This window comes from Lithobates pipiens, unplaced genomic scaffold, assembly GCF_037356315.1.
Source record: "Lithobates pipiens isolate NorthernLeopardFrog02 unplaced genomic scaffold, aLitPip1_a1.2 Scaffold_1, whole genome shotgun sequence".
Lineage (NCBI taxonomy): Eukaryota > Metazoa > Chordata > Amphibia > Anura > Ranidae > Lithobates > Lithobates pipiens.
Window position 1 is genome coordinate 61,900,581 of NW_027507685.1, and position 21,044 is coordinate 61,921,624.

At 41.7% G+C, this 21,044-nt stretch overlaps 15 non-coding genes across 15 annotated transcripts; 9 read left to right on the plus strand and 6 right to left on the minus strand.

Moving 5' to 3' along the window:
• Window positions 1–815: 815 nt before the first annotated feature.
• Window positions 816–925, minus strand: TRNAL-CAA (transfer RNA leucine (anticodon CAA)). Its single transcript has 2 exons — window positions 888–925; window positions 816–861 (listed from the first exon to the last, which is right to left on the minus strand). It is a non-coding gene; the product is annotated as a tRNA-Leu (tRNA).
• Window positions 926–4,410: 3,485 nt separating this feature from the next.
• TRNAR-UCG (transfer RNA arginine (anticodon UCG)) lies at window positions 4,411–4,483 on the plus strand. The gene has a single exon. It is a non-coding gene; the product is annotated as a tRNA-Arg (tRNA).
• A 2,069-nt stretch (window positions 4,484–6,552) lies between these two features.
• On the plus strand, window positions 6,553–6,625 carry TRNAR-UCG (transfer RNA arginine (anticodon UCG)). Its single transcript has one exon. It is a non-coding gene; the product is annotated as a tRNA-Arg (tRNA).
• A 1,688-nt stretch (window positions 6,626–8,313) lies between these two features.
• On the minus strand, window positions 8,314–8,423 carry TRNAL-CAA (transfer RNA leucine (anticodon CAA)). Its single transcript has 2 exons — window positions 8,386–8,423; window positions 8,314–8,359 (listed from the first exon to the last, which is right to left on the minus strand). It is a non-coding gene; the product is annotated as a tRNA-Leu (tRNA).
• A 961-nt stretch (window positions 8,424–9,384) lies between these two features.
• TRNAL-CAA (transfer RNA leucine (anticodon CAA)) lies at window positions 9,385–9,494 on the minus strand. Its single transcript has 2 exons — window positions 9,457–9,494; window positions 9,385–9,430 (listed from the first exon to the last, which is right to left on the minus strand). It is a non-coding gene; the product is annotated as a tRNA-Leu (tRNA).
• Window positions 9,495–10,837: 1,343 nt separating this feature from the next.
• Window positions 10,838–10,910, plus strand: TRNAR-UCG (transfer RNA arginine (anticodon UCG)). Its single transcript has one exon. It is a non-coding gene; the product is annotated as a tRNA-Arg (tRNA).
• A 998-nt stretch (window positions 10,911–11,908) lies between these two features.
• On the plus strand, window positions 11,909–11,981 carry TRNAR-UCG (transfer RNA arginine (anticodon UCG)). The gene has a single exon. It is a non-coding gene; the product is annotated as a tRNA-Arg (tRNA).
• A 998-nt stretch (window positions 11,982–12,979) lies between these two features.
• On the plus strand, window positions 12,980–13,052 carry TRNAR-UCG (transfer RNA arginine (anticodon UCG)). Its single transcript has one exon. It is a non-coding gene; the product is annotated as a tRNA-Arg (tRNA).
• Window positions 13,053–14,049: 997 nt separating this feature from the next.
• On the plus strand, window positions 14,050–14,122 carry TRNAR-UCG (transfer RNA arginine (anticodon UCG)). The gene has a single exon. It is a non-coding gene; the product is annotated as a tRNA-Arg (tRNA).
• Window positions 14,123–14,738: 616 nt separating this feature from the next.
• On the minus strand, window positions 14,739–14,848 carry TRNAL-CAA (transfer RNA leucine (anticodon CAA)). The gene is made up of 2 exons: window positions 14,811–14,848; window positions 14,739–14,784 (listed from the first exon to the last, which is right to left on the minus strand). It is a non-coding gene; the product is annotated as a tRNA-Leu (tRNA).
• A 272-nt stretch (window positions 14,849–15,120) lies between these two features.
• TRNAR-UCU (transfer RNA arginine (anticodon UCU)) lies at window positions 15,121–15,193 on the plus strand. Its single transcript has one exon. It is a non-coding gene; the product is annotated as a tRNA-Arg (tRNA).
• Window positions 15,194–16,191: 998 nt separating this feature from the next.
• Window positions 16,192–16,264, plus strand: TRNAR-UCG (transfer RNA arginine (anticodon UCG)). Its single transcript has one exon. It is a non-coding gene; the product is annotated as a tRNA-Arg (tRNA).
• A 616-nt stretch (window positions 16,265–16,880) lies between these two features.
• TRNAL-CAA (transfer RNA leucine (anticodon CAA)) lies at window positions 16,881–16,990 on the minus strand. Its single transcript has 2 exons — window positions 16,953–16,990; window positions 16,881–16,926 (listed from the first exon to the last, which is right to left on the minus strand). It is a non-coding gene; the product is annotated as a tRNA-Leu (tRNA).
• A 1,343-nt stretch (window positions 16,991–18,333) lies between these two features.
• Window positions 18,334–18,406, plus strand: TRNAR-UCG (transfer RNA arginine (anticodon UCG)). Its single transcript has one exon. It is a non-coding gene; the product is annotated as a tRNA-Arg (tRNA).
• A 616-nt stretch (window positions 18,407–19,022) lies between these two features.
• TRNAL-CAA (transfer RNA leucine (anticodon CAA)) lies at window positions 19,023–19,132 on the minus strand. The gene is made up of 2 exons: window positions 19,095–19,132; window positions 19,023–19,068 (listed from the first exon to the last, which is right to left on the minus strand). It is a non-coding gene; the product is annotated as a tRNA-Leu (tRNA).
• Between the last annotated feature and the right edge of the window lie 1,912 nt (window positions 19,133–21,044).

The window sequence follows — 21,044 nt, forward strand, 5'->3', positions numbered from 1 at the left end:
CAAGTCATACATTTCAGATCCTTTCTACCAAATCTCCTTGAGCAAAAAAAGTAGAAGATGTCCCAGGTGATCTTCGAGTGTTTGGTTGATCCGGGCGCCACAAACCAGAATCATGTCCTTGTGGCAGACCGCGTGGCCTAATGGATAAGGCGTCTGACTTCGGATCAGAAGATTGAGGGTTCGCGTCCCTTCATGGTCGTTTTCTATGCTGCTTTCCAGTTCCTTCCTGTGACCTTCACTCGTAAATTCTTGCTTTAGCCATAACAACGTGCTTCTTGCTGGAGGCTTCCAATTTGCTGAAGCCCAGAGCCTCCAAACAGAAATAAATCATAAAGTGGAAGTAAACCAATTGATTTAAGGGTTTCAAAACACAGTTACATGCATGGAATCCCGGGATTGATAACTGTCCCATTTGCTTGTGTTCTCAACCAAACTATCAAATCATCAAATGGCTGGTGTCATAACTTAAATATGCCTAAAATGGGAGAGCAACTGAGTATGTGCAGAGCAGGTTGAAACAGCGTATTACTGGATTTCAAAGTGTATAGAAGCATATTTTTTAATGTTTTACATGAGTATATATGCAAAATGGGACAACCGGAAGAGATGTAGCAGGACTTACTTTTCTGACTAAAGTTGCACTTTAAATGAGAGATTTAACAGCATGGTCTAGCAGATTTTCCTCAAGAATTTGATCTTTATGTAGGATGTGCAAAGTTTTTGGATTTTTTTTCATGTTTTTTTGTCGGTGACATGGTAGCATGAAAACACAGCGGGAGTGGTGATTGTAGTTCAAGCTAAATGTGTAATCAGATTGTCAGAAGTGGGATTTGAACCCACGCCTCCATTTGGAGACCAGAACACCCACACAATGTGAAGAAACAGCTCTTGAGTCTGGCGCCTTAGACCACTCGGCCATCCTGACAAGATATATTGAGGTGCTATGGCTTCCTCTGGAAATATCATCTACTCGTGGTACTCTATTGATCTATTACCATTGTCAAGGAGCTGTATGAACACTCTGAACCTAGGCCATTTTGCAAATGCACTTCTTAAAGCATGACCTTGCACCAAGTCATACATTTCAGATCCTTTCTACCCAATCTCCTTGAGCAAAAAAAGTAGAAGATGTCCCACGTGATCTTCGAGTGTTTGGTTGATCCGGGCGCCACAAACCAGAATCATGTCCTTGTGGCAGACCGCGTGGCCTAATGGATAAGGCGTCTGACTTCGGATCAGAAGATTGAGGGTTCGAGTCCCTTCGTGGTTGTTTTCTATGCTGCTTTCCAGTTCCTTCCTGTGACCTTCACTCGTAAATTCTTGCTTTACCCATAACAACGTGCTTCTTGCTGGAGGCTTCCAATTTGCTGAAGCCCAGAGCCTCCAAACAGAAGTAAATCATAAAGTGGAAGTAAACCAATTGATTTAAGGGTTTCAAAACACAGTTACATGCCTGGAATCCCGGGATTGATAACTGTCCCATTTGCTTGTGTTCTCAACCAAACTATCAAATCATCAAATGGCTGGTGTCATAACTTAAATATGCCTAAAATGGGAGAGCAACTGAGTATGTGCAGAGCAGGTTGAAACAGCGTATTACTGGATTTCAAAGTGTATAGAAGCATATTTTTTAATGTTTTACATGAGTATATATGCAAAATGGGACAACCGGAAGAGATGTAGCAGGACTTACTTTTCTGACTAAAGTTGCACTTTAAATGACAGATTTAACAGCATGGTCTAGCAGATTTTCCTCAAGAATTTGATCTTTATGTAGGATGTGCAAAGTTTTGGGATTTTTTTTCATGTTTTTTTGTCGGTGACATGGTAGCATGAAAACACAGCGGGAGTGGTGATTGTAGTTCAAGCTAAATGTGTAAACAGATTGTCAGAAGTGGGATTTGAAACCACGCCTCCATTTGGACACCAGAACACCCACACAATGTGAAGAAACAGCCCTTGAGTCTGGAGCCTTAGACCACTCGGCCATCCTGACAAGATACATTGAGGTACTTTGGCTTCCTCTGGAAATATCATCTACTCGTGGTACTCTATTGATCTATTACCATTGTCAAGGAGCTGTATGAACACTCTGAACCTAGGCCCTTTTGCAAATGCACTTCTTAAAGCATGACCTTGCACCAAGTCATACATTTCAGATCCTTTCTACCAAATCTCCTTGAGCAAAAAAAGTAGAAGATGTCCCAGGTGATCTTCGAGTGTTTGGTTGATCCGGGCGCCACAAACCAGAATCATGTCCTTGTGGCAGACCGCGTGGCCTAATGGATAAGGCGTCTGACTTCGGATCAGAAGATTGAGGGTTCGAGTCCCTTCGTGGTTGTTTTCTATGCTGCTTTCCAGTTCCTTCCTGTGACCTTCACTCGTAAATTCTTGCTTTACCCATAACAACGTGCTTCTTGCTGGAGGCTTCCAATTTGCTGAAGCCCAGAGCCTCCAAACAGAAGTAAATCATAAAGTGGAAGTAAACCAATTGATTTAAGGGTTTCAAAACACAGTTACATGCCTGGAATCCCGGGATTGATAACTGTCCCATTTGCTTGTGTTCTCAACCAAACTATCAAATCATCAAATGGCTGGTGTCATAACTTAAATATGCCTAAAATGGGAGAGCAACTGAGTATGTGCAGAGCAGGTTGAAACAGCGTATTACTGGATTTCAAAGTGTATAGAAGCATATTTTTTAATGTTTTACATGAGTATATATGCAAAATGGGACAACCGGAAGAGATGTAGCAGGACTTACTTTTCTGACTAAAGTTGCACTTTAAATGACAGATTTAACAGCATGGTCTAGCAGATTTTCCTCAAGAATTTGATCTTTATGTAGGATGTGCAAAGTTTTTGGATTTTTTTTCATGTTTTTTTGTCGGTGACATGGTAGCATGAAAACACAGCGGGAGTGGTGATTGTAGTTCAAGCTAAATGTGTAAACAGATTGTCAGAAGAGGGATTTGAACCCACGCCTCTATTTGGAGACCAGAACACCCACACAATGTGAAGAAACAGCTCTTGAGTCTGGCGCCTTAGACCACTCAGCCATCCTGACAAGATATATTGAGATGCTATGGCTTCCTCTGGAAATATCATCTACTCGTAGTACTCTATTGATCTATTACCATTGTCAAGGAGCTGTATGAACACTCTGAACCTAGGCCCTTTTGCAAATGCACTTCTTAAAGCATGACCTTGCACCAAGTCATACATTTCAGATCCTTTCTACCAAATCTCCTTGAGCAAAAAAAGTAGAAGATGTCCCAGGTGATCTTCGAGTGTTTGGTTGATCCGGGCGCCACAAACCAGAATCATGTCCTTGTGGCAGACCGCATGGCCTAATGGATAAGGCGTCTGACTTCGGATCAGAAGATTGAGGGTTCGAGTCCCTTCGTGGTTGTTTTCTATGCTGCTTTCCAGTTCCTTCCTGTGACCTTCACTCGTAAATTCTTGCTTTAGCCATAACAACGTGCTTCTTGCTGGAGGCTTCCAATTTGCTGAAGCCCAGAGCCTCCAAACAGAAGTAAATCATAAAGTGGAAGTAAACCAATTGATTTAAGGGTTTCAAAACACAGTTACATGCCTGGAATCCCGGGATTGATAACTGTCCCATTTGCTTGTGTTCTCAACCAAACTATCAAATCATCAAATGGCTGGTGTCATAACTTAAATATGCCTAAAATGGGAGAGCAACTGAGTATGTGCAGAGCAGGTTGAAACAGCGTATTACTGGATTTCAAAGTGTATAGAAACATATTTTTTAATGTTTTACATGAGTATATATGCAAAATGGGACAACCGGACGAGATGTAGCAGGACTTACTTTTCTGACTAAAGTTGCACTTTAAATGAGAGATTTAACAGCATGGTCTAGCAGATTTTCCTCAAGAATTTGATCTTTATGTAGGATGTGCAAAGTTTTTGGATTTTTTTTCATGTTTTTTTGTCGGTGACATGGTAGCATGAAAACACAGCGGGAGTGGTGATTGTAGTTCAAGCTAAATGTGTAAACAGATTGTCAGAAGTGGGATTTGAACCCACGCCTCCATTTGGAGACCAGAACACCCACACAATGTGAAGAAACAGCCCTTGAGTCTGGTGCCTTAGACCACTCGGCCATCCTGACAAGATACATTGAGGTACTTTGGCTTCCTCTGGAAATATCATCTACTCGTGGTACTCTATTGATCTATTACCATTGTCAAGGAGCTGTATGAACACTCTGAACCTAGGCCCTTTTGCAAATGCACTTCTTAAAGCATGACCTTGCACCAAGTCATACATTTCAGATCCTTTCTACCAAATCTCCTTGAGCAAAAAAAGTAGAAGATGTCCCAGGTGATCTTCGAGTGTTTGGTTGATCCGGGCGCCACAAACCAGAATCATGTCCTTGTGGCAGACCGCGTGGCCTAATGGATAAGGCGTCTGACTTCGGATCAGAAGATTGAGGGTTCGAGTCCCTTCGTGGTCGTTTTCTATGCTGCTTTCCAGTTCCTTCCTGTGACCTTCACTCGTAAATTCTTGCTTTACCCATAACAACGTGCTTCTTGCTGGAGGCTTCCAATTTGCTGAAGCCCAGAGCCTCCAAACAGAAGTAAATCATAAAGTGGAAGTAAACCAATTGATTTAAGGGTTTCAAAACACAGTTACATGCCTGGAATCCCGGGATTGATAACTGTCCCATTTGCTTGTGTTCTCAACCAAACTATCAAATCATCAAATGGCTGGTGTCATAACTTAAATATGCCTAAAATGGGAGAGCAACTGAGTATGTGCAGAGCAGGTTGAAACAGCGTATTACTGGATTTCAAAGTGTATAGAAGCATATTTTTTAATGTTTTACATGAGTATATATGCAAAATGGGACAACCGGAAGAGATGTAGCAGGACTTACTTTTCTGACTAAAGTTGCACTTTAAATGACAGATTTAACAGCATGGTCTAGCAGATTTTCCTCAAGAATTTGATCTTTATGTAGGATGTGCAAAGTTTTGGGATTTTTTTTCATGTTTTTTTGTCGGTGACATGGTAGCATGAAAACACAGCGGGAGTGGTGATTGTAGTTCAAGCTAAATGTGTAAACAGATTGTCAGAAGTGGGATTTGAACCCACGCCTCTATTTGGAGACCAGAACACCCACACAATGTGAAGAAACAGCTCTTGAGTCTGGCGCCTTAGACCACTCAGCCATCCTGACAAGATATATTGAGATGCTATGGCTTCCTCTGGAAATATCATCTACTCGTAGTACTCTATTGATCTATTACCATTGTCAAGGAGCTGTATGAACACTCTGAACCTAGGCCCTTTTGCAAATGCACTTCTTAAAGCATGACCTTGCACCAAGTCATACATTTCAGATCCTTTCTACCAAATCTCCTTGAGCAAAAAAAGTAGAAGATGTCCCAGGTGATCTTCGAGTGTTTGGTTGATCCGGGCGCCACAAACCAGAATCATGTCCTTGTGGCAGACCGCGTGGCCTAATGGATAAGGCGTCTGACTTCGGATCAGAAGATTGAGGGTTCGAGTCCCTTCGTGGTTGTTTTCTATGCTGCTTTCCAGTTCCTTCCTGTGACCTTCACTCGTAAATTCTTGCTTTAGCCATAACAACGTGCTTCTTGCTGGAGGCTTCCAATTTGCTGAAGCCCAGAGCCTCCAAACAGAAGTAAATCATAAAGTGGAAGTAAACCAATTGATTTAAGGGTTTCAAAACACAGTTACATGCCTGGAATCCCGGGATTGATAACTGTCCCATTTGCTTGTGTTCTCAACCAAACTATCAAATCATCAAATGGCTGGTGTCATAACTTAAATATGCCTAAAATGGGAGAGCAACTGAGTATGTGCAGAGCAGGTTGAAACAGCGTATTACTGGATTTCAAAGTGTATAGAAACATATTTTTTAATGTTTTACATGAGTATATATGCAAAATGGGACAACCGGACGAGATGTAGCAGGACTTACTTTTCTGACTAAAGTTGCACTTTAAATGAGAGATTTAACAGCATGGTCTAGCAGATTTTCCTCAAGAATTTGATCTTTATGTAGGATGTGCAAAGTTTTTGGATTTTTTTTCATGTTTTTTTGTCGGTGACATGGTAGCATGAAAACACAGCGGGAGTGGTGATTGTAGTTCAAGCTAAATGTGTAAACAGATTGTCAGAAGTGGGATTTGAACCCACGCCTCCATTTGGAGAGCAGAACACCCACACAATGTGAAGAAACAGCCCTTGAGTCTGGTGCCTTAGACCACTCGGCCATCCTGACAAGATACATTGAGGTACTTTGGCTTCCTCTGGAAATATCATCTACTCGTGGTACTCTATTGATCTATTACCATTGTCAAGGAGCTGTATGAACACTCTGAACCTAGGCCCTTTTGCAAATGCACTTCTTAAAGCATGACCTTGCACCAAGTCATACATTTCAGATCCTTTCTACCAAATCTCCTTGAGCAAAAAAAGTAGAAGATGTCCCAGGTGATCTTCGAGTGTTTGGTTGATCCGGGCGCCACAAACCAGAATCATGTCCTTGTGGCAGACCGCGTGGCCTAATGGATAAGGCGTCTGACTTCGGATCAGAAGATTGAGGGTTCGAGTCCCTTCGTGGTCGTTTTCTATGCTGCTTTCCAGTTCCTTCCTGTGACCTTCACTCGTAAATTCTTGCTTTACCCATAACAACGTGCTTCTTGCTGGAGGCTTCCAATTTGCTGAAGCCCAGAGCCTCCAAACAGAAGTAAATCATAAAGTGGAAGTAAACCAATTGATTTAAGGGTTTCAAAACACAGTTACATGCCTGGAATCCCGGGATTGATAACTGTCCCATTTGCTTGTGTTCTCAACCAAACTATCAAATCATCAAATGGCTGGTGTCATAACTTAAATATGCCTAAAATGGGAGAGCAACTGAGTATGTGCAGAGCAGGTTGAAACAGCGTATTACTGGATTTCAAAGTGTATAGAAGCATATTTTTTAATGTTTTACATGAGTATATATGCAAAATGGGACAACCGGAAGAGATGTAGCAGGACTTACTTTTCTGACTAAAGTTGCACTTTAAATGACAGATTTAACAGCATGGTCTAGCAGATTTTCCTCAAGAATTTGATCTTTATGTAGGATGTGCAAAGTTTTGGGATTTTTTTTCATGTTTTTTTGTCGGTGACATGGTAGCATGAAAACACAGCGGGAGTGGTGATTGTAGTTCAAGCTAAATGTGTAAACAGATTGTCAGAAGTGGGATTTGAACCCACGCCTCCATTTGGACACCAGAACACCCACACAATGTGAAGAAACAGCCCTTGAGTCTGGAGCCTTAGACCACTCGGCCATCCTGACAAGATACATTGAGGTACTTTGGCTTCCTCTGGAAATATCATCTACTCGTGGTACTCTATTGATCTATTACCATTGTCAAGGAGCTGTATGAACACTCTGAACCTAGGCCCTTTTGCAAATGCACTTCTTAAAGCATGACCTTGCACCAAGTCATACATTTCAGATCCTTTCTACCAAATCTCCTTGAGCAAAAAAAGTAGAAGATGTCCCAGGTGATCTTCGAGTGTTTGGTTGATCCGGGCGCCACAAACCAGGATCATGTCCTTGTGGCAGACCGCGTGGCCTAATGGATAAGGCGTCTGACTTCAGATCAGAAGATTGAGGGTTCGAGTCCCTTCGTGGTCGTTTTCTATGCTGCTTTCCAGTTCCTTCCTGTGACCTTCACTCGTAAATTCTTGCTTTACCCATAACAACGTGCTTCTTGCTGGAGGCTTCCAATTTGCTGAAGCCCAGAGCCTCCAAACAGAAGTAAATCATAAAGTGGAAGTAAACCAATTGATTTAAGGGTTTCAAAACACAGTTACATGCCTGGAATCCCGGGATTGATAACTGTCCCATTTGCTTGTGTTCTCAACCAAACTATCAAATCATCAAATGGCTGGTGTCATAACTTAAATATTTCCCCAAAATGGGAGAGCAACTGAGTATGTGCAGAGCAGGTTGAAACAGCGTATTACTGGATTTCAAAGTGTATAGAACCATATTTTTTAATGTTTTACATGAGTATATATGCAAAATCGGACAACCGGAAGAGATGTAGCAGGACTTACTTTTCTACTAAAGTTGCACTTTAAATGACAGATTTAACAGCATGGTCTAGCAGATTTTCCTCAAGAATTTGATCTTTATGTAGGATGTGCAAAGTTTTTGGATTTTTTTTCATGTTTTTTTGTCGGTGACATGGTAGCATGAAAACACAGCGGGAGTGGTGATTGTAGTTCAAGCTAAATGTGTAAACAGATTGTCAGAAGTGGGATTTGAACCCACGCCTCCATTTGGAGACCAGAACACCCACACAATGTGAAGAAACAGCTCTTGAGTCTGGCGCCTTAGACCACTCGGCCATCCTGACCAGATATATTGAGGTGCTATGGCTTCCTCTGGAAATATCATCTACTCGTAGTACTCTATTGATCTATTACCATTGTCAAGGAGCTGTATGAACACTCTGAACCTAGGCCCTTTTGCAAATGCACTTCTTCAAGCATGACCTTGCACCAAGTCATACATTTCAGATCCTTTCTACCAAATCTCCTTGAGCAAAAAAAGTAGAAGATGTCCCAGGTGATCTTCGAGTGTTTGGTTGATCCGGGCGCCACAAACCAGAATCATGTCCTTGTGGCAGACCGCGTGGCCTAATGGATAAGGCGTCTGACTTCGGATCAGAAGATTGAGGGTTCGCGTCCCTTCATGGTCGTTTTCTATGCTGCTTTCCAGTTCCTTCCTGTGACCTTCACTCGTAAATTCTTGCTTTAGCCATAACAACGTGCTTCTTGCTGGAGGCTTCCAATTTGCTGAAGCCCAGAGCCTCCAAACAGAAATAAATCATAAAGTGGAAGTAAACCAATTGATTTAAGGGTTTCAAAACACAGTTACATGCATGGAATCCCGGGATTGATAACTGTCCCATTTGCTTGTGTTCTCAACCAAACTATCAAATCATCAAATGGCTGGTGTCATAACTTAAATATGCCTAAAATGGGAGAGCAACTGAGTATGTGCAGAGCAGGTTGAAACAGCGTATTACTGGATTTCAAAGTGTATAGAACCATATTTTTAAATGTTTTACATGAGTATATATGCAAAATGGGACAACCGGAAGAGATGTAGCAGGACTTACTTTTCTGACTAAAGTTGCACTTTAAATGAGAGATTTAACAGCATGGTCTAGCAGATTTTCCTCAAGAATTTGATCTTTATGTAGGATGTGCAAAGTTTTTGGATTTTTTTTCATGTTTTTTTGTCGGTGACATGGTAGCATGAAAACACAGCGGGAGTGGTGATTGTAGTTCAAGCTAAATATGTAAACAGATTGTCAGAAGTGGGATTTGAACCCACGCCTCCATTTGGAGACCAGAACACCCACAGAATGTGAAGAAACAGCTCTTGAGTCTGGCGCCTTAGACCACTCGGCCATCCTGACAAGATATATTGAGGTGCTATGGCTTCCTCTGGAAATATCATCTACTCGTGGTACTCTATTGATCTATTACCATTGTCAAGGAGCTGTATGAACACTCTGAACCTAGGCCATTTTGCAAATGCACTTCTTAAAGCATGACCTTGCACCAAGTCATACATTTCAGATCCTTTCTACCCAATCTCCTTGAGCAAAAAAAGTAGAAGATGTCCCAGGTGATCTTCGAGTGTTTGGTTGATCCGGGCGCCACAAACCAGAATCATGTCCTTGTGGCAGACCGCGTGGCCTAATGGATAAGGCGTCTGACTTCGGATCAGAAGATTGAGGGTTCGAGTCCCTACGTGGTCGTTTTCTATGCTGCTTTCCAGTTCCTTCCTGTGACCTTCACTCGTAAATTCTTGCTTTAGCCATAACAACGTGCTTCTTGCTGGAGGCTTCCAATTTGCTGAAGCCCAGAGCCTCCAAACAGAAGTAAATCATAAAGTGGAAGTAAACCAATTGATTTAAGGGTTTCAAAACACAGTTACATGCCTGGAATCCCGGGATTGATAACTGTCCCATTTGCTTGTGTTCTCAACCAAACTATCAAATCATCAAATGGCTGGTGTCATAACTTAAATATGCCTAAAATGGGAGAGCAACTGAGTATGTGCAGAGCAGGTTGAAACAGCGTATTACTGGATTTCAAAGTGTATAGAAACATATTTTTTAATGTTTTACATGAGTATATATGCAAAATGGGACAACCGGAAGAGATGTAGCAGGACTTACTTTTCTGACTAAAGTTGCACTTTAAATGAGAGATTTAACAGCATGGTCTAGCAGATTTTCCTCAAGAATTTGATCTTTATGTAGGATGTGCAAAGTTTTTGGATTTTTTTTCATGTTTTTTTGTCGGTGACATGGTAGCATGAAAACACAGCGGGAGTGGTGATTGTAGTTCAAGCTAAATGTGTAAACAGATTGTCAGAAGTGGGATTTGAACCCACGCCTCCATTTGGAGACCAGAACACACACACAATGTGAAGAAACAGCTCTTGAGTCTGGCGCCTTAGACCACTCGGCCATCCTAACAAGATATATTGAGGTGCTATGGCTTCCTCTGGAAATATCATCTACTCGTAGTACTCTATTGATCTATTACCATTGTCAAGGAGCTGTATGAACACTCTGAACCTAGGCCCTTTTGCAAATGCACTTCTTAAAGCATGACCTTGCACCAAGTCATACATTTCAGATCCTTTCTACCAAATCTCCTTGAGCAAAAAAAGTAGAAGATGTCCCAGGTGATCTTCGAGTGTTTGGTTGATCCGGGCGCCACAAACCAGAATCATGTCCTTGTGGCAGACCGCGTGGCCTAATGGATAAGGCGTCTGACTTCGGATCAGAAGATTGAGGGTTCGAGTCCCTTCGTGGTCGTTTTCTATGCTGCTTTCCAGTTCCTTCCTGTGACCTTCACTCGTAAATTCTTGCTTTAGCCATAACAACGTGCTTCTTGCTGGAGGCTTCCAATTTGCTGAAGCCCAGAGCCTCCAAACAGAAGTAAATCATAAAGTGGAAGTAAACCAATTGATTTAAGGGTTTCAAAACACAGTTACATGCATGGAATCCCGAGATTGATAACTGTCCCATTTGCTTGTGTTCTCAACCAAACTATCAAATCATCAAATGGCTGGTGTCATAACTTAAATATGCCTAAAATGGGAGAGCAACTGAGTATGTGCAGAGCAGGTTGAAACAGCGTATTACTGGATTTCAAAGTGTATAGAAGCATATTTTTTAATGTTTTACATGAGTATATATGCAAAATGGGACAACCGGAAGAGATGTAGCAGGACTTACTTTTCTGACTAAAGTTGCACTTTAAATGAGAGATTTAACAGCATGGTCTAGCAGATTTTCCTCAAGAATTTGATCTTTATGTAGGATGTGCAAAGTTTTTGGATTTTTTTTCATGTTTTTTTGTCGGTGACATGGTAGCATGAAAACACAGCGGGAGTGGTGATTGTAGTTCAAGCTAAATGTGTAAACAGATTGTCAGAAGTGGGATTTGAACCCACACCTCCATTTGGAGACCAGAACACCCACACAATGTGAAGAAACAGCCCTTGAGTCTGGAGCCTTAGACCACTCGGCCATCCTGACAAGATATATTGAGGTGCTATGGCTTCCTCTGGAAATATCATCTACTCGTAGTACTCTATTGATCTATTACCATTGTCAAGGAGCTGTATGAACACTCTGAACCTAGGCCCTTTTGCAAATGCACTTCTTAAAGCATGACCTTGCACCAAGTCATACATTTCAGATCCTTTCTACCAAATCTCCTTGAGCAAAAAAAGTAGAAGATGTCCCAGGTGATCTTCGAGTGTTTGGTTGATCCGGGCGCCACAAACCAGAATCATGTCCTTGTGGCAGACCGCGTGGCCTAATGGATAAGGCGTCTGACTTCGGATCAGAAGATTGAGGGTTCGAGTCCCTTCGTGGTCGTTTTCTATGCTGCTTTCCAGTTCCTTCCTGTGACCTTCACTCGTAAATTCTTGCTTTACCCATAACAACGTGCTTCTTGCTGGAGGCTTCCAATTTGCTGAAGCCCAGAGCCTCCAAACAGAAGTAAATCATAAAGTGGAAGTAAACCAATTGATTTAAGGGTTTCAAAACACAGTTACATGCCTGGAATCCCGGGATTGATAACTGTCCCATTTGCTTGTGTTCTCAACCAAACTATCAAATCATCAAATGGCTGGTGTCATAACTTAAATATGCCTAAAATGGGAGAGCAACTGAGTATGTGCAGAGCAGGTTGAAACAGCGTATTACTGGATTTCAAAGTGTATAGAAGCATATTTTTTAATGTTTTACATGAGTATATATGCAAAATGTGACAACCGGAAGAGATGTAGCAGGACTTACTTTTCTGACTAAAGTTGCACTTTAAATGACAGATTTAACAGCATGGTCTAGCAGATTTTCCTCAAGAATTTGATCTTTATGTAGGATGTGCAAAGTTTTTGGATTTTTTTTCATGTTTTTTTGTCGGTGACATGGTAGCATGAAAACACAGCGGGAGTGGTGATTGTAGTTCAAGCTAAATGTGTAAACAGATTGTCAGAAGTGAGATTTGAACCCACGCCTCCATTTGGAGACCAGAACACCCACACAATGTGAAGAAACAGCTCTTGAGTCTGGCGCCTTAGACCACTCGGCCATCCTGACAAGATATATTGAGGTGCTATGGCTTCCTCTGGAAATATCATCTACTCGTGGTACTCTATTGATCTATTACCATTGTCAAGGAGCTGTATGAACACTCTGAACCTAGGCCATTTTGCAAATGCACTTCTTAAAGCATGACCTTGCACCAAGTCATACATTTCAGATCCTTTCTACCCAATCTCCTTGAGCAAAAAAAGTAGAAGATGTCCCAGGTGATCTTCGAGTGTTTGGTTGATCCGGGCGCCACAAACCAGAATCATGTCCTTGTGGCAGACCGCGTGGCCTAATGGATAAGGCGTCTGACTTCGGATCAGAAGATTGAGGGTTCGAGTCCCTTCGTGGTCGTTTTCTATGCTGCTTTCCAGTTCCTTCCTGTGACCTTCACTCGTAAATTCTTGCTTTAGCCATAACAACGTGCTTCTTGCTGGAGGCTTCCAATTTGCTGAAGCCCAGAGCCTCCAAACAGAAGTAAATCATAAAGTGGAAGTAAACCAATTGATTTAAGGGTTTCAAAACACAGTTACATGCATGGAATCCCGGGATTGATAACTGTCCCATTTGCTTGTGTTCTCAACCAAACTATCAAATCATCAAATGGCTGGTGTCATAACTTAAATATGCCTAAAATGGGAGAGCAACTGAGTATGTGCAGAGCAGGTTGAAACAGCGTATTACTGGATTTCAAAGTGTATAGAAGCATATTTTTTAATGTTTTACATGAGTATATATGCAAAATGTGACAACCGGAAGAGATGTAGCAGGACTTACTTTTCTGACTAAAGTTGCACTTTAAATGACAGATTTAACAGCATGGTCTAGCAGATTTTCCTCAAGAATTTGATCTTTATGTAGGATGTGCAAAGTTTTTGGATTTTTTTCATGTTTTTTTGTCGGTGACATGGTAGCATGAAAACACAGCGGGAGTGGTGATTGTAGTTCAAGCTAAATGTGTAAACAGATTGTCAGAAGTGGGATTTGAACCCACACCTCCATTTGGAGACCAGAACACCCACACAATGTGAAGAAACAGCTCTTGAGTCTGGCGCCTTAGACCACTCGGCCATCCTGACAAGATATATTGAGGTGCTATGGCTTCCTCTGGAAATATCATCTACTCGTGGTACTCTATTGATCTATTACCATTGTCAAGGAGCTGTATGAACACTCTGAACCTAGGCCATTTTGCAAATGCACTTCTTAAAGCATGACCTTGCACCAAGTCATACATTTCAGATCCTTTCTACCCAATCTCCTTGAGCAAAAAAAGTAGAAGATGTCCCAGGTGATCTTCGAGTGTTTGGTTGATCCGGGCGCCACAAACCAGAATCATGTCCTTGTGGCAGACCGCGTGGCCTAATGGATAAGGCGTCTGACTTCGGATCAGAAGATTGAGGGTTCGAGTCCCTTCGTGGTCGTTTTCTATGCTGCTTTCCAGTTCCTTCCTGTGACCTTCACTCGTAAATTCTTGCTTTAGCCATAACAACGTGCTTCTTGCTGGAGGCTTCCAATTTGCTGAAGCCCAGAGCCTCCAAACAGAAGTAAATCATAAAGTGGAAGTAAACCAATTGATTTAAGGGTTTCAAAACACAGTTACATGCATGGAATCCCGGGATTGATAACTGTCCCATTTGCTTGTGTTCTCAACCAAACTATCAAATCATCAAATGGCTGGTGTCATAACTTAAATATGCCTAAAATGGGAGAGCAACTGAGTATGTGCAGAGCAGGTTGAAACAGCGTATTACTGGATTTCAAAGTGTATAGAAGCATATTTTTTAATGTTTTACATGAGTATATATGCAAAATGTGACAACCGGAAGAGATGTAGCAGGACTTACTTTTCTGACTAAAGTTGCACTTTAAATGACAGATTTAACAGCATGGTCTAGCAGATTTTCCTCAAGAATTTGATCTTTATGTAGGATGTGCAAAGTTTTTGGATTTTTTTTCCTGTTTTTTTGTCGGTGACATGGTAGCATGAAAACACAGCGGGAGTGGTGATTGTAGTTCAAGCTAAATGTGTAAACAGATTGTCAGAAGTGGGATTTGAACCCACGCCTCCATTTGGAGACCAGAACACCCACACAATGTGAAGAAACAGCCCTTGAGTCTGGCGCCTTAGACCACTCGGCCATCCTGACAAGATACATTGAGGTACTTTGGATTCCTCTGGAAATATCATCTACTCGTGGTACTCTATTGATCTATTACCATTGTCAAGGAGCTGTATGAACACTCTGAACCTAGGCCCTTTTGCAAATGCACTTCTTAAAGCATGACCTTGCACCAAGTCATACATTTCAGATCCTTTCTACCAAATCTCCTTGAGCAAAAAAAGTAGAAGATGTCCCAAGTGATCTTCGAGTGTTTGGTTGATCCGGGCGCCACAAACCAGAGTCATGTCCTTGTGGCAGACCGCGTGGCCTAATGGATAAGGCGTCTGACTTCTGATCAGAAGATTGAGGGTTTGAGTCCCTTCGTGGTCGTTTTCTATGCTGCTTTCCAGTTCCTTCCTGTGACCTTCACTCGTAAATTCTTGCTTTACCCATAACAACGTGCTTCTTGCTGGAGGCTTCCAATTTGCTGAAGCCCAGAGCCTCCAAACAGAAGTAAATCATAAAGTGGAAGTAAACCAATTGATTTAAGGGTTTCAAAACACAGTTACATGCCTGGAATCCCGGGATTGATAACTGTCCCATTTGCTTGTGTTCTCAACCAAACTATCAAATCATCAAATGGCTGGTGTCATAACTTAAATATGCCTAAAATGGGAGAGCAACTGAGTATGTGCAGAGCAAGTTGAAACAGCGTATTACTGGATTTCAAAGTGTATAGAAGCATATTTTTTAATGTTTTACATGAGTATATATGCAAAATGTGACAACCGGAAGAGATGTAGCAGGACTTACTTTTCTGACTAAAGTTGCACTTTAAATGACAGATTTAACAGCATGGTCTAGCAGATTTTCCTCAAGAATTTGATCTTTATGTAGGATGTGCAAAGTTTTTGGATTTTTTTTCATGTTTTTTTGTCGGTGACATGGTAGCATGAAAACACAGCGGGAGTGGTGATTGTAGTTCAAGCTAAATGTGTAAACAGATTGTCAGAAGTGGGATTTGAACCCACGCCTCCATTTGTAGACCAGAACACCCACACAATGTGAAGAAACAGCTCGTGAGACTGGCGCCTTAGACCACTCGGCCATCCTGACAAGATATATTGAGGTCCTATGGCTTCCTCTGGAAATATAATCTACTCGTAGTACTCTATTGTTCTATTACCATTGTCAAGGAGCTGTATGAACACTCTGAACCTAGGCCATTTTGCAAATGCACTTCTTAAAGCATGACCTTGCACCAAGTCATACATTTCAGATCCTTTCTACCCAATCTCCTTGAGCAAAAAAAGTAGAAGATGTCCCAGGTGATCTTCGAGTGTTTGGTTGATCCGGGCGCCACAAACCAGAATCATGTCCTTGTGGCAGACCGCGTGGCCTAATGGATAAGGCGTCTGACTTCGGATCAGAAGATTGAGGGTTCGAGTCCCTTCGTGGTCGTTTTCTATGCTGCTTTCCAGTTCCTTCCTGTGACCTTCACTCGTAAATTCTTGCTTTAGCCATAACAACGTGCTTCTTGCTGGAGGCTTCCAATTTGCTGAAGCCCAGAGCCTCCAAACAGAAGTAAATCATAAAGTGGAAGTAAACCAATTGATTTAAGGGTTTCAAAACACAGTTACATGCATGGAATCCCGGGATTGATAACTGTCCCATTTGCTTGTGTTCTCAACCAAACTATCAAATCATCAAATGGCTGGTGTCATAACTTAAATATGCCTAAAATGGGAGAGCAACTGAGTATGTGCAGAGCAGGTTGAAACAGCGTATTACTGGATTTCAAAGTGTATAGAAGCATATTTTTTAATGTTTTACATGAGTATATATGCAAAATGGGACAACCGGAAGAGATGTAGCAGGACTTACTTTTCTGACTAAAGTTGCACTTTAAATGACAGATTTAACAGCATGGTCTAGCAGATTTTCCTCAAGAATTTGATCTTTATGTAGGATGTGCAAAGTTTTTGGATTTTTTTTCCTGTTTTTTTGTCGGTGACATGGTAGCATGAAAACACAGCGGGAGTGGTGATTGTAGTTCAAGCTAAATGTGTAAACAGATTGTCAGAAGTGGGATTTGAACCCACGCCTCCATTTGGAGACCAGAACACCCACACAATGTGAAGAAACAGCCCTTGAGTCTGGCGCCTTAGACCACTCGGCCATCCTGACAAGATACATTGAGGTACTTTGGATTCCTCTGGAAATATCATCTACTCGTGGTACTCTATTGATCTATTACCATTGTCAAGGAGCTGTATGAACACTCTGAACCTAGGCCCTTTTGCAAATGCACTTCTTAAAGCATGACCTTGCACCAAGTCATACATTTCAGATCCTTTCTACCAAATCTCCTTGAGCAAAAAAAGTAGAAGATATCCCAAGTGATCTTCGAGTGTTTGGTTGATCCGGGCGCCACAAACCAGAATCATGTCCTTGTGGCAGCCCGCGTGGCCTAATGGATAAGGCGTCTGACTTCTGATCAGAAGATTGAGGGTTTGAGTCCCTTCGTGGTCGTTTTCTATGCTGCTTTCCAGTTCCTTCCTGTGACCTTCACTCGTAAATTCTTGCTTTACCCATAACAACGTGCTTCTTGCTGGAGGCTTCCAATTTGCTGAAGCCCAGAGCCTCCAAACAGAAGTAAATCATAAAGTGGAAGTAAACCAATTGATTTAAGGGTTTCAAAACACAGTTACATGCCTGGAATCCCGGGATTGATAACTGTCCCATTTGCTTGTGTTCTCAACCAAACTATCAAATCATCAAATGGCTGGTGTCATAACTTAAATATGCCTAAAATGGGAGAGCAACTGAGTATGTGCAGAGCAAGTTGAAACAGCGTATTACTGGATTTCAAAGTGTATAGAAGCATATTTTTTAATGTTTTACATGAGTATATATGCAAAATGTGACAACCGGAAGAGATGTAGCAGGACTTACTTTTCTGACTAAAGTTGCACTTTAAATGACAGATTTAACAGCATGGTCTAGCAGATTTTCCTCAAGAATTTGATCTTTATGTAGGATGTGCAAAGTTTTTGGATTTTTTTTCATGTTTTTTTGTCGGTGACATGGTAGCATGAAAACACAGCGGGAGTGGTGATTGTAGTTCAAGCTAAATGTGTAAACAGATTGTCAGAAGTGGGATTTGAACCCACGCCTCCATTTGTAGACCAGAACACCCACACAATGTGAAGAAACAGCTCGTGAGACTGGCGCCTTAGACCACTCGGCCATCCTGACAAGATATATTGAGGTCCTATGGCTTCCTCTGGAAATATAATCTACTCGTAGTACTCTATTGTTCTATTACCATTGTCAAGGAGCTGTATGAACACTCTGAACCTAGGCCCTTTTGCAAATGCACTTCTTAAAGCATGACCTTGCACCAAGTCATACATTTCAGATCCTTTCTACCAAATCTCCTTGAGCAAAAAAAGTAGAAGATGTCCCAGGTGATCTTCGAGTGTTTGGTTGATCCGGGCGCCACAAACCAGAATCATGTCCTTGTGGCAGACCGCGTGGCCTAATGGATAAGGCGTCTGACTTCGGATCAGAAGATTGAGGGTTCGAGTCCCTTCGTGGTCGTTTTCTATGCTGCTTTCCAGTTCCTTCCTGTGACCTTCACTCGTAAATTCTTGCTTTACCCATAACAACGTGCTTCTTGCTGGAGGCTTCCAATTTGCTGAAGCCCAGAGCCTCCAAACAGAAGTAAATCATAAAGTGGAAGTAAACCAATTGATTTAAGGGTTTCAAAACACAGTTACATGCATGGAATCCCGGGATTGATAACTGTCCCATTTGCTTGTGTTCTCAACCAAACTATCAAATCATCAAATGGCTGGTGTCATAACTTAAATATGCCTAAAATGGGAGAGCAACTGAGTATGTGCAGAGCAGGTTGAAACAGCGTATTACTGGATTTCAAAGTGTATAGAAGCATATTTTTTAATGTTTTACATGAGTATATATGCAAAATGGGACAACCGGAAGAGATGTAGCAGGACTTACTTTTCTGACTAAAGTTGCACTTTAAATGACAGATTTAACAGCATGGTCTAGCAGATTTTCCTCAAGAATTTGATCTTTATGTAGGATGTGCAAAGTTTTTGGATTTTTTTTCATGTTTTTTTGTCGGTGACATGGTAGCATGAAAACACAGCGGGAGTGGTGATTGTAGTTCAAGCTAAATGTGTAAACAGATTGTCAGAAGTGGGATTTGAACCCACGCCTCCATTAGGAGACCAGAACACCCACACAATGTGAAGAAACAGCCCTTGAGTCTGGCGCCTTAGACCACTCGGCCATCCTGACAAGATACATTGAGGTACTTTGGCTTCCTCTGGAAATATCATCTACTCGTGGTACTCTATTGATCTATTACCCTTGTCAAGGAGCTGTATGAACACTCTGAACCTAGGCCCTTTTGCAAATGCACTTCTTAAAGCATGACCTTGCACCAAGTCATACATTTCAGATCCTTTCTACCAAATCTCCTTGAGCAAAAAAAGTAGAAGATGTCCCAGGTGATCTTCGAGTGTTTGGTTGATCCGGGCGCCACAAACCAGCGTCATGTCCTTGTGGCAGACCGCGTGGCCTAATGGATAAGGCGTCTGACTTCAGATCAGAAGATTGAGGGTTCGAGTCCCTGCGTGGTCGTTTTCTATGCTGCTTTCCAGTTCCTTCCTGTGACCTTCACTCGTAAATTCTTGCTTTAGCCATAACAACGTGCTTCTTGCTGGAGGCTTCCAATTTGCTGAAGCCCAGAGCCTCCAAACAGAAGTAAATCATAAAGTGGAAGTAAACCAATTGATTTAAGGGTTTCAAAACACAGTTACATCCCTGGAATCCCGGGATTGATAACTGTCCCATTTGCTTGTGTTCTCAACCAAACTATCAAATCATCAAATGGCTGGTGTCATAACTTAAATATGCCTAAAATGGGAGAGCAACTGAGTATGTTCAGAGCAGGTTGAAACAGCGTATTACTGGATTTCAAAGTGTATAGAAGCAAATTTTTTAATGTTTTACATGAGTATATATGCAAAATGGGACAACCGGAAGAGATGTAGCAGGACTTACTTTTCTGACTAAAGTTGCACTTTAAATGACAGATTTAACAGCATGGTCTAGCAGATTTTCCTCAAGAATTTGATCTTTATGTAGGATGTGCAAAGTTTTTGGATTTTTTTTCATGTTTTTTTGTCGGTGACATGGTAGCATGAAAACACAGCGGGAGTGGTGATTGTAGTTCAAGCTAAATGTGTAAACAGATTGTCAGAAGTGGGATTTGAACCCACGCCTCCATTTGGAGACCAGAACACCCACACAATGTGAAGAAACAGCTCTTGAGTCTGGCGCTTTAGACCACTCGGCCATCCTGACAAGATACATTGAGGTGCTATGGCTTCCTCTGGAAATATCATCTACTCGTGGTACTCTATTGATCAATTACCATTGTCAAGGAGCTGTATGAACACTCTGAACCTAGGACCTTTTGCAAATGCACTTCTTAAAGCATGACCTTGCACCAAGTCATACATTTCAGATCCTTTCTACCAAATCTCCTTGAGCAAAAAAAGTAGAAGATGTCCCAGGTGATCTTCGAGTGTTTGGTTGATCCGGGCGCCACAAACCAGAACCATGTCCTTGTGGCAGACCGTGTGGCCTAATGGATAAGTCGTCTGACTTCGGATCAGAAGATTGAGGGTTCGTGTCCCTTCGTGGTTGTTTTCTATGCTGCTTTCCAGTTCCTTCCTGTGACCTTCACTCGTAAATTCTTGCTTTACCCATAACAACGTGCTTCTTGCTGGAGGCTTCCAATTTGCTGAAGCCCAGAGCCTCCAAACAGAAGTAAATCATAAAGTGGAAGTAAACCAATTGATTTAAGGGTTTCAAAACACAGTTACATGCCTGGAATCCCGGGATTGATAACTGTCCCATTTGCTTGTGTTCTCAACCAAACTATCAAATCATCAAATGGCTGGTGTCATAACTTAAATATGCCTAAAATGGGAGAGCAACTGAGTATGTGCAGAGCAGGTTGAAACAGCGTATTACTGGATTTCAAAGTGCATAGAACCATATTTTTTAATGTTTTACATGAGTATATATGCAAAATGGGACAACCGGAAGAGATGTAGCAGGACTTACTTTTCTACTAAAGTTGCACTTTAAATGACAGATTTAACAGCATGGTCTAGCAGATTTTCCTCAAGAATTTGAT